Below are 13,359 nucleotides of genomic sequence, written 5' to 3'. Positions count from 1 at the left end.
TAGTGAGTTAAGTTTTATTAATCGGGGATTTTGCAAGAGAATTCTTGGTTATCCGGTGAAATTAGGTCTTCGTAATTTATAATTAGGAATAGATGATATTTCTAAAGAATAGAGGATATTATGCTACTATTGGATGATATTTTCCTTTTATGGATTAAAAGTATATCATCCATATGTTAGCTGATATTATTTAGGTGTTGGATGATATAATCCATATGTAAGCAAAAAAAAAAAAAAAAAAAAAAAAAGTTGAGTTCTTTCTATGTTTTCTCCTTGGGAAGGTTAATTGGTTCCCTCTAGGGCCCTCCATTGGGAAGGTTTTTCTAGCCTCCAATGCTAGATTTTTCTGCTTTTTTGAAGGTTTTGCTTCACTCTTCTCCTTTTCTCTCTTTCTCTTTCATCTTTTTTATTCTGGTCTTAATTGCAAATTTTTGTAGGGGCCTCCATTGGTGTTTTTACCGGTGGTAAGCTAAGCCCCAAAAAACTTTTCATTGCTTTCAATAAATGGATCTCATCTTTATGATGGTGTTTATTATTCTAGGAAAAATACACTTTAATAATCCCAACTATTGGCGATTTACTTCTAATAATCCCAACTAAGGTTTATTATCTAATAATCCCAACTATGCTATAACTTTGCCTCCAATGATCTCAACCGGTCAACACCAAGTCAACAACTTGTTGTAAAAGATAACCAATGCATGTGTCAGCACGTGATTGGTTGAAAATTAAAAATAAAAAATAAAATAAAAACCAAAACCTTAACAGCCACCATCCCCTTAACCATGAAACACAAGGCAAAACCCTTAGCCCACCGGAGAACGGTTGGCCACCTCCCCTAACCCCTGAAATCGGTCGGCCAAACCTCCTAACCCCCAAAACTCACCGCCAACACCAACTCCTTGCTAGCCCCTGCTGCCTCAAAGCACCACACCAACATCACAACACCATAAGCAGTCGCACAAACCACCAGCCACCAACTTCCATCACAACACCATAAGTTGCGTCGTAACAGCACTAGCCACACTCCCTAGACTCCAACGCACCTCACCCAACAACATCAACTCCCTGTTTCCCCTACCCTCCCTCAGCGCACCAACCCACACAACCCCCAACAACCCACGTAACTGCTACGATTGGTGGTCAAAATTGATGTAATTTATGGTGAATTGTGGTTATTGGAGGTGGAATTATTGTTTCGTGGTGGTTGAATTGTTGAAGCAATTGGTGGCTATTGTGGTGGTTGAGAAGAACAATTGGGTGAATTAGAGGAGCAACTAGATTTGTGCGGCTATAGTTGGTGTTGTTGTTGCGGCATCAAGCGGCGAGCAGGCGGTGGCAGGCGATTAGTAGGTGGCATCAGTTAGGGTATCTATTTAGGTGGTGGGGTGGATCGTGGTTGGTGGTTGATGTTGTTAGGCTTTTTTTTTTTTTTTTTAATTTTATTTTAGACTAGTAACGTGTTGGCACATGGCTTTCTTTTTTAAAAAAAATAAAATTAAAAAAAATAAAATTAAAAAATTTACCCCTTCAACCGATTACCAGTCATTAAGACTATTAAAGGCAAACTCATAGTATAGTCGGGATTGTTAGATAATAAACCTTAGTTGGGACTATTAGAAGCAAATCGTCAATAGTTGGGATTATTAAAGTGTATTTTTCCTTTAATTTATTCTATTAGGCTTAATTTCTTTGTTTGTTCGTCTGTCAAAGATTAAAGATTTAGGGTTTCATATTCTCCGGAAGTATCCAGAATGTCATATGAGTTTGCACCCAAACAACTATTCATCTGTGCATCTCAAGCCAAATTAGTGCTAACTTATAGATTGTATTGCTTTAGATGAAGTTTTTTATTAAAGCGATCGTTGATTGAATCTGCGATGTAATTAGTTCTAGGGTGAATTGTACTTGTGTTGGAAATATAGATTTCCTAGGAATTGTTTGTAAGTGTCGGTTGGCTATCTTTCATTAATGAAATCTTTTTTCTTCTTATTAAAAAAATAAAAATCATCCATATTGATTTGGGTATTTCTACCCCGCCACATGGCCCAATGAGAGCTCACCACGTGTCACCTGAGAAGGTCTCCAAATGGACCTCTCAGGGGCTGACACGTGTCGAGCAGATATACCCCTCAGGAATTGGCGGCCTTCAAGGCCGAATTCCCGAGGTAGCCGCAAAACGGCACAACCCTAAATCATAGGTCATCAAACCCTAGGACAAGGCACACCTTTCTAGGACCTTATAAATAGGGAGATTCCCCCATTTATTGGGACACGTTCTAATCATTACATCATTTATTACTCTCGAAAACAGAGAACGCCTGATCTCAGAATCCGAGAAGATATTTACTTCCCGCACGTTTTTACTCCAAACCCGTACTAACTTAACCTTCGGAGGTGGACCTCCGAACATCCGGAGTTCCGTTGTTTTGCAGGTACAGGCGGCTTTGTTGGATCCAATCTTCGAGCTGTATCTCCCAAGGGCCACAGAAAACCCCGAAACATTTGGCGCCGTCTGTGGGGAGAGTACCTCAAAGATGGTTTCACAAGAACCTATACCGCTTCCAGAGACCAACCGGCCTCCGGTTGATGGAGAGGTCCATACGGACCATGACTCTGACAACGACTGTGAAGTCGAGACCTATGTGGCCCCTGATGGGTCACTCACCTCTAAACACATCCGTCCTAAAGACAGACGGGAGCGGAAAAATGACCAGGCGGGTACAAGCAAGCCCCTTGGACGACCATCTAATCAGACACAGGCGGCAGAATCAGCCCTAGTCACCCGAGACGAGCTCATGAAATTCATGACAAGTTTCAAGGGTGAAATCAAGGACTTGATCACCAAAAAGACGACTACTCCTAGAAAAGAGCAGTCGGCCAAAAAACCAACTCAAACTGAGAAAGCTAAGTTAGTAAAAGACCGACAACCTACTCCTCACCCTGCAACGAAGGAGAAGGCTCGGCCCTTGATTGATCTTTCTAAAATCCGTTTCCCAGAAACGACAAAGAGAAAGGCCATTCAGCATGTTCAGCTAGACAGCAGTAAAAAGACCTTTTCTGATGCTCGACTTTACATTGAGCAAAAGAAGAAGTAGCAGCTATCCGAGTCGGCTTCCACGTCGACTTACCCAGATAGCTTCAAGATACCTCAGTGAGAAATTCACAATCTGTACATGGAACTCCATCAGGCGGTCCCTACATCCACACGGGTCCCCATGTAATTAATTTGGCTCAATATGTGGCCCGGCCATTATACAGGCTGCATGCCCTGCCTTACATTCAACCTGCCTTCTTCGAAGGACAGGCGGCATACAATTTCCAGCTTATGGACTGGCACCTTCGGCTGCAAAACCTTGGAGAACAACCCTCTGCGTTTTTCAGGGAGACAGCCGAGGCTGAACAACCGGCCAAGGTTAAAAATGTGTTGGTGGGCACCTATGATGGTGCCACCTACCTAGAAGATCACCTTCTAGCACACACCCACCTGATGTATCTACAGGGGTTGGATGATGTCGCCTGGTGTTGCTGCTTCCCAGCTACCCTGAAGGGCATAGCCCAACAGTGGTTCGGAAACCTGCCGGCTAGATGCATAAACAGCTTCATGACGCTTGTGTTCTTGTTTGCTTCGAACTTCTCTATGAATATCCCTGCAAAGAAAACAAGTCTCGATCTGAGCAATGTGCAGCAGGGAGATAGAGAAGGATTGCGCTCCTACGTCAAGCAATTCAATCTGGTGTGAATCCAGATTCAATGGCTATCTGACGAGGTAGCCTATACAGACTTCTTCAAGGGTCTGAAGGATGGGTCGACTTTCAAGTTCGATCTCGTCCGTAAGAAAAGTTTTACCCTCCAAGGAGCTCTGATGGAGGCGGAAGCCTATATATAGGCAATCGAACTCTGCTCCTCCAATAAGCAATCGGACTCTAAAAAGTCTGATAAGCAGAAAGAGAGTCGGCCTGCTTAGCCGGCTCAAAAGTCTAAAGAGAGCAAAAAGAGAAAAGAGATAAAGGACCGACTAACTTTAGAGAAGTTGAATCCAATGAAAGGTTCCGCTGAAAATCGGAACAAAAACAAACACTGCCACTACCATGAGGATGTCGGCCATGACACTAGCGACTGTTACAGCCTCAAGCGGACGCTTGACCGTCTGGCCGATAAAGGAGCGCTGAAATCCTATGTAAAGTCCAAAGTGACTTCCAAGATGAATCCGGGGCAGTCCTCCAAAAAGACTCCCCAACCTGCTGGTAGTTCGGACATTGATGAGGAGCCAGTCTACACTATAGCAGGAGGATTTGCTGGAGGTGGCCCGACCATCCGGGGCACCAAGGACCATCTGTGGAAGATGGTCAATTTGTTGATGAAGGGCAGGCGTCTACCACCAGCGCATTCCAAGAGGTTGTCATCACTGAAAAAGACCGGGGCAAAGTCTGCCGGCCGCATGATGACCCTGTGGTCATTGAATGCAAAGTGGCCAACCAAATGTTTGGCCGAATTTTAATTGACACAGGTAGCTCCTCTGACATCATCAGCTACAAGTGCCTGTCAAGTTTAAGTATAAGCTAGATAGCATGCACGATGTCTCCTACCCTCTTGTTGGTTTTGGGGGAGGAGTTGTGCACCCAGTTGGACGGATAGATTTCCCTATCCGGCTGAGAGAGAAGGGTAAAGGGCGGCACATGACCGTCCGGTTTCTGGTGGTCGAAGAGCTGACCGCCTATAACCTCATTCTGGGCCGACCCACTCTGAAGGAGTGTAAGGTCGTCATCATCCCATCTCTTATGCTGTTCAAGTATGAAAGGGATGATGGCTCTGTTGGCTCCTTGAACGAAGATCAGAAGACGGCTAGAGAATGCTATCTTTTAGACGTCAAACCCATGGCGCAGCAGCCGGACAGGGGAAGGAGCCAATAGACCTTGATAATATCAAGGATCCTGATCCTGCCCCACCAGCCACAAAGAAAAGAAAAATTGATCAGCTGGTGGTGATTAAAAAGAAAAACAATAGCAATTACTAACCGGGTAACGGTCAGACGACCTCCGTCCCCAGCCAGCTGGCGAGCACATTAATATTCCTCTGGAGGACAGCAGTCCAGAGCGAACTGTTAAGGTGGGGACGGTTGCTTTTGCGAATTTGGGTGGAGACTTGCACCATCTGCATTCAAAGACATTTTTGCCTTTGAAGTGGAAGAGATGCCCGGTATCAGCCCGGATCTTGCTGTCCACAAACTCGCCGTGGATCTAAAAAAGAAGCCCATCCGGCAAAAGAAAAGAAATCACGGCGAGGAAAAAAGTCAGGCGGCAGATGCCGAGGTTAAAAAGCTGTTAGACACTGGGTTCATTCGGGCATGTAACTTCCCTGATTGGGTTGCGAATGTTGTGCTCGTAAAGAAGCCAAATGGTACGTGGCGCATGTGTGTAGATTACAGTGACTTAAATAAAGCATGTTCGAAGGAAAATTATCGGATTCCAAAGATTGATAGTCTGGTCGACTATACAGCCGAACATGCCCTAATGAGTTTCATGAACGCCTGCTCAAGCTTTCATCAGATTCCCCTGTGGAAAAAGGATCAAGAGAAGATGGCATTCGTCACTGATTAGGGGTTATTCTGTTATACTGTGATGCCATTTGGCTTGAAGAATGCGTCTGCTACTTTACAATGAATGATTAATACAGTCTTCATTAATCAGATTGGGAGGAATGTAAAGGCGTACATAGATGACATGATAGTCAAATCCAAGCAGCAAGCACTCAGGCAGCACAAGGTCATGCTTAATCCTAAGAAAAGTGTCTTTGGTGTTGAGTTTGGGAAGTTTCTCGAATTCTTGATTAATCAGAGGGGGATAGAGGCCAACCCTAAAAAAAATACAAGCGGTCATTGACATTAAGTCACCCCGTACAGTCAGAGAAGTTCAGAAACTAACAGGTTCCCTAGAGGCCATAGGGAGATTCCTCAGCGGCCGATCAAGCGACAAGTACCTTTACTTCTTCCAAGCAATCAGGAAGAAGGTTGTGTTTGAATGGGGGGATGATGCTGAGGTGGCTTTCCAAAAGCTGAAGCAACATTTGCACTCTTTGCCAAGGCTAGTCAGCCCTTTGCCCAAAGAAACGCTCTGCATGCACTTGGCTGTCTTAGATCATGCTCTCAGTGTTGTTCTCCTTGCTGAAAGAGACGACACCCAACTCTCGGTCTATTTCATTAGCCATGTTCTCATGGTTTAAAAATTTGGCCTCGCTCTTTTTATGGCTGTCAAGAAGTTGAAACCCTACTTCTTGGCACATACGGTAGTGGTCTATACTGATCAACCGATCAAGTGGCCAATGACAACCCTGGAATCATTGGGCCGAATGCTCAAATGGGTTATTGAAATGCAAAGTCTGGAAATCACTTACGAACCAAGGAGGCAATAAAAGGGCAGGTGTAGAGAATATTTCAAGCATCCCACACTTGAACCCCACTGTGATCATACACTTAAGCATGGTGGCGTCCAAAGGGAAGGAAGCTAGAGTAAAAGAGTCGCCAACAAATTTTAGGAACTTGTAAACCATTCACAGGGTGAAGGTTACACCCCTTCACGATCTATGAGATCGCTAACTCCATTGTGGTCTGGAACCATGACTGGATATTCGGGGATGAAATTACAAATCCAACCTAAGAGAGATTTGAACCTACCCTAAAAAGGCCTCTACTTTATTCTTCTCATATTCATGTGCGCTTTCTGACTAACATACAAACAATATATTAATCCTAAACCTGTATAATCTATGTTGGTTGAATATTAATGCACAAACAAATCTATTATTGGCGATCACTTGAATTAAAATCATATTAACCTAAACAAGATTATTAACTATCTTATTAAGCATGATTACAAGTACAAATTCCCTTTAAACCTACAAGAGAGGGCGTGATCAAGAAATAATAATAATATATCAAGCAACATAACAATAATTATCATAATCAAAATAATAATATCATCAAAGCATAATAATATTAGCAAGATCCTAGGCATGATATTAACATGATTAATAACAAATCCTTGCATGTCACTAAACATTAAAGATCAAAGCTTTATCCCTAACATGATACCAACATGATAGGAGAAATAGAAAGCAACCTAATCATGATACTAGAAAGCAATAAATAACATCCTAACATGATACTAGAAATTAAAATAATATAAACATGCTTTCTAAAGATATAGCAATAAAACAACTTACTTTGTTGCCTCGTATCTCTTTCTATCAAAACAATACACACGTTAGTAACTTCAATGAAAATATTAGATCAAACAAATAATTGAAATAGGGATTTGGGACCAAACCCTCAGAAATTATCAACCATTCACATCTAGGGCGAAGGCAACTTCGAACTTGGCTAGGTGTGTCTAGAACTTGTGAATGCGGTATTGTGTTTGAAAAGGGAAGGCTTAGAAAGAGGGAGAAAGAATAAGCTATTGCTTAAGAGAGAGTGAAAGATGATTGTTGATTATTGTGAATGATTGTTGATGATTGTTAATGAATAAAAAACGGCGAAATACGACCCTATTTATAAGAAAAAAGTAGCCCGGAAACGATCAGAAAAAGACCGAATCCCATTTGAAATAAAACTACCTCTGTCGCGGTGTGACAGGCTCCAGCGCGGCGCGACAGCCTTGTCGCTGTGCGACAGCTTTATCATGCTAGTTCTGTCGTTTCGCGATGGTTCACGCGTTTTCTAAAATCCGTACGGAGTCCTTAATCTAATTAAGTTCGACTAATTATCGTCCGTACGTATCTTTAAAAATCAAATTTAATTTCTTTAAAATACTTGTTTTAATCCAAATAAAATTCTTTATTTTTATAACATAATTATTAATCCTAATTCCACTAGAATTCAAAATAACCTTCTAGATTATTCTAGAAGATTAAATCAATCCTAATAATTTTAGGAATAATAATTAATGGGCCCTTCACTAGATCATTGGGCCATATAAAAAACCATTTCAAGCCCAATTTAGTATTTTGGCCATAACTTCCTCATTATTCATCGGAATTGGGCTTATAATATATTGTTGGAAAGCTCTTTTCAAGCCCAATCCAACTACACCATTATTGGACCCTTATTATGGACCAAACTAAATTGTATTGGACATTTTCATAAATAGAGTACATTTTTTGAAAACAGAAAGAAGAGATATTTTATTAAAACAACTTTTCACACTTTCACTTCGTTCGATAATCAATTACGCGAAAGGTATTCATCACTAGGTTTGGTTTTTGGGGAGACACAATCAGGTGTCTACAGCAGGCATTCGCCGACTTTATTGTCAAAATGACAAGGCCGGCTGCGCCGGATAACGCCGATCAGGTTTGAAAAAGTGTATGTGGACGGGAGCTCCACTATGAACGGTTGTGGTGCAGGGATTACATATCAGTCTCCTGAGGGAGATAAGTACGAGGATGCACTACGGTTCAAGTTCCAGGCCTCGAATAGTGAGGTAGAATACGAAGCCCTGCTAGCCGGCATCCGCATGTGCAAGGCGGCAGGGGCAACTAAAATTAACGCCTGCTCTAACACTCAGTTGGTTGTTAGCCAATACCATGGGGACTACGAGGCCACCCATCCGGCTATGATCAAATATATGCAGGCGGTCAAAGCTAAGGCCGGGACACTTGAAAAATTCAATCTGAGTCAAGTGCCCCGGTCCGAAAACAATCAGGCGGATGCTCTCTCTAAGCTGGCATCATCCGCCTTATGTGATACACCTCGGTTAGTCTTCTGGGAAGTGATGGAAAAACGAACCATTGAAGAGAATCCTATTGGAATACTTGATCGAACCTCTACCTGGATGGATAATATCCAGGCATATCTACTAAACGGAACGCTGCCAGACTCATCTCCTGAAGCAGCCGCACTGAAAAAGTGTACGGCCAACTTTGAAATTAGAAAAGGAGAACTTTTTAAGAAAGGGTTTCTACAACCCCTCTTGAAATGCATCACTGATGAGTGACATTTATGTCACTCCTAGGATAGTGTTTATGCCTTGTTTTAGCTTGTCTTAGGGTGTTTTGTAGTTGTTTTGTTCAAATAATGCATGCATACATGTCTCGATGTGATTTTAATGAAATCGCGTATATTGTTGTATGCTTGCCTTCATTGCGTGTTTGCACCGTTCCCTATACCTTATTGCTTCCCTTGGTGTTTGTGCTTAGGTATTTGAAGTCCTGGATTGCAAAGAAGAAGCCAAGGAAACATGAGAGAAGAATCGAAGAAAGCAAGGTGCAAGGGCGCAAATAATGTGCGGGCGCGCAGCCCTGTGAGAACCCGCGCAAAATTGGCGAAATTGCAGAATCGAGGCAGAAAGTTTTGCGCGACCTGTGCGCGACATGTGCGCGGGCGCACACCCACACCGTGCGGGCGCGCACACCCAAGCACAAGCCGCGCAACCCACAAATGCGCGGGCGCGCAGATACTTTGCGCGGGCGCGCAGGCTGCTGCGAGGGAGCGCAGGCCGCTGCGAGGGCGCACAGACCGCTGCGAGGGCGCACGCGCGGGCGCACAGCTACCATGCGCGGGCGCACAGATCCTTGCGCGGGCGCACAGCGGGTCCTGTTCAGCGTTTTTGCGCGATTCTTTATATATTGCGGGGCTTGTTTTGTAAAAGCGGAACTTCATTCTTTTAGATCTTTTTCCCTAGTTTTAGGAGAGCTTCTCTCTCTAGGTTTAGCTTAGGATTAGAGTAGTTTAGAGAGAGAAAGTGAGGGTTTCACCATTGTTGAGCTTGGATTTTGAAGAAGAAGATTGATCATCTTGTTTGTAGACTTTCATCTTCAATCAATGAGAATCTCTAACTCTCTCTCCTCTATTTTTATTGTTTTATTTTGATTATTGTTTTTGTTGTTGGTATTGCTTGTTAATCATGTTGATTCTTGATTATTTGTTGATTAATCTTGTTGTTATCATGATTAGTGAGTAATTTCCCCATTAAGGGGATGGTTGTGGTGTAGTTGGATCTTGAGAATGTTCAAGGGTTTGGAATTGATTTATTGTGATTAAAGTCTTTATATGCTTGATGTTCTTCAATCTACTTGCAAAATGCATGTTGTTAGTTGATTGGGAGTGAATCTTTGCTAACATGAAACGGAAGTTGACTTAGTTAAGGTTCATTTATATCGATTGTTATTTGATAGTACCTCCTAGTATATGGTTCTAATGTGGAAACATAGAGGCTATGTTAGGAGAAGCCGATTATCCCCGGAAGGCGGCTAGATTGGATCTTTTATTTCGATATTTGAGCATGTTTAGTTCATAATTAATTCAACTTCTATGCTTTTGTTTATGTTCAAGTGAATGCTATACCTAAACCATTTCCCTTAATGTTTTATCTCTAGTTTTAGCATATTTAGACCTTTAGTTTACCTTCCCTTATTCCGGACTAGCTTAATTGTTGATAGCATTTGGTAGTGTTTAATCGTTCTCTGTGGTTCGACCCCTATGCTTGCCTTATACTCGTATTAGGTTTGTTTAGGTTGTATAAATTGTATTTGATCTAGGTGTAGTCGTTTGACGACGCGATTATTACCTTGTCAATCACCCCCGAAAAGGGGCAGGAGATTCTATAAGATTTGCAAGCGGGCTTATGTGCCTCACATATAGGCGGTAGGTCTCTAGCAGAAAGGGCTTGACGGCAGGGCTACTTTTGGCCCACCCTTGAGGAAGACGCCATGACATTGGTGAAGAAATTTGATAAATGCCAAAAATTCGGCAAACTTATACACCGTCCGGCCACGGATCCAATGGCCATACATAGCCCAGTACCATTCGCCAAATGGGGCATGGACATCTTGGGGCCATATACTCCTGCATCAGGCGGACTGCGGTATATCTTTGTTGCCGTGAATTACTTCACCAAATGGGTGGAAGCAGAGGCGGTCAAAAACATCAAGACAAAGGACGTCATCTCCTTCATTTGGAAGAACATCATCACCCGGTTTGGGGTGCCTATATCTATGGTTTTTGACAATAGTCCTCAGCTTGAGGTGCCTCATCTCAAGACTTAGTTGGGAGATCAAGGGATCTCACATTGTTTTGCATCAGTCGGCCGACCCCAAGCAAACGGCCAAGTTGAAGCCTTTAACAAGTTAATCTCAGACGGTATAAAAAAGAAAATTGAAAGAGCTGGCGGCCTATGGGCGGATAAACTACCACACGTCCTATGGGCCATCAGAACAACAGCAAAAGGGGCAACTGGAGAGACCCCATTTTGTAACACCCCAATAATTCTCTCTTCAAACCTGTGAGTACCCTAACAAAATCCAAGAGAATTACTGACGTGCTACTGCCATGTGTTCAAACGTTAAGGCAAATTCAGAATTTAGCGGCGAAAAAACTAACTCAGTTAAAAAAAATAAGTTTCAAAACCAACGATCAAAACCAAATTAAATCTTACAACTTGGAACCATTAAGGCCCTTATTCAAAATCCAGTAAAGTGGTAAATAAAACAATTAGAGTTTAAATAGATTCAAAAGTAAGAAATAATATAAACTGTGAATGGTAATCAACACTCAATTCAAAATCCCACCACCTTGATACAAGTTCTAAATATATAAAAACCTGTGGTTAATCTGCTCCCCAATATTACAAGTGTAAAAATTGGATCATTATAGGGTCATTGAAAGGCAAAGGCCATGACCAAAGAAAGACACACAAAAGCACGCAATCAGCAACGCCGAGTACATACAAGCTACGAAATATAATAAGGAATTCCTAGCATGCTACTAATAATCAATCATCAAATACAATTTAATTATAGACTCAAACACATGACTCCCTGTTTACATTACTAAGACTTCACTTATTATTTAGATAAATTATTTCATTTTATTCATTGTATTGGATTAAGCAATAGACAAGGTGGTCCTCCCATACTCCATTAGGAATATCAATAAAAGAAAAACCCCATGCCTCCTTTCGGAAACATCAATAAACATCCAATGGCCACGAGCGCGACTCCGTGACCGTACCTAGTATGAGATCTCATCTAACTCCTTATAGTTTTTAAAAATTATTTGAAATAAGAGACTCGTAGATCAGACGGGCTCTAGAAAAGTGCATGGCTAATACCCCGTGTACCCCAACCCTGATTGTCATTACTCTAGATGTGCACCAATCTAGAGTTTTATTGCTCATCCATCTTGCTCTTTACGTGATTTACAAGTTTAGACTTGGTGATGACTCGTATGCAAACAATACAATCAATCAAATATCAAATCATACAAGCAATTAAAGTTTCCAATTCAATTCTTGATTTATTAGTGACAAGCAATATTTATTATTGAATCCTTTAACTACCTCGGTGTATAAACACCTTAAGTGCATAAGGCACCTCAAATCCTTAACCTCGTCTTATAAGACTTTAATTCTTCCTTTACTCATTCCATTTCTATAATCATGAACGAGTAATAAAATAATTCATTCCACAAATTCACATACCCTAAGCGCATCTTGCAAATTAACGCATAAATAATACTTACAAGGTAGATTAATACACAATATACAGAAATCACAGTGCATAACCAAACAATTAAGCCCAGTCTTCTCTATACATGATACTAAGTTCTCGATACATACCTAAACATGCTTCTAAAGGCAAGGTTTCGTAACTTATACGTACCTTGAATAAACGAGCTGGTTGGCCACTTAACCAACTAGAAATCACCTTCTACAAAGTCCTCTCCTAAACCAAACAATTTGATTTCAATCAATACCCAAACAACCAAATTTATAGAAATACTAACTTACTTTAAAACCTTTAAAATCCAATTAAACAACACATTAAAACCTTCCTTTTAATTAAAATCAAAAGCTTATATACAGTTCTTTAAATTTCCTTCATAAAAACCTTAAAATACACCCTTGTACATGAAAGTACAGCAAGTTTAAAGCTTTATAAAAATCTGAAAAATTTACTTTATACATGAAATCTTAAAATTATAGTAATATTTGAAACTACTTATAGCTTTATATTAAGTTAGTAGGCTTTAAACTCAAAAATTCACCAATTCAATGCAATTAGAAGCTTCAAAAACAATAACATAAAATCTGAAAATTTATTATTGCAATCAAACTTTAAAGTTCCCAACTTTATCATCATAAAATATCCAAAGCCTTTGTTTAATGAAATTAAAGACTTGAAACACATTAAATTAATACAATTTAGACCCAAAATTAAAACTTTAACAAATCTAAAAATTAGTTTTAATCATCAAAAATATAATTTTAACATAATATAATCACTATATATATATATATAAGTAAATTGGTTAACACGTTTTAAGCCCTAAAATCATGAAAAAACAAGGTTTAAGCCCTAATT

The sequence above is a fragment of the Chenopodium album genome, chromosome 17 (assembly GCF_948465745.1).
Source record: "Chenopodium album chromosome 17, dcCheAlbu1.1, whole genome shotgun sequence".
NCBI lineage: Eukaryota > Viridiplantae > Streptophyta > Magnoliopsida > Caryophyllales > Amaranthaceae > Chenopodium > Chenopodium album.
This window is presented reverse-complemented; position numbering follows the sequence as displayed.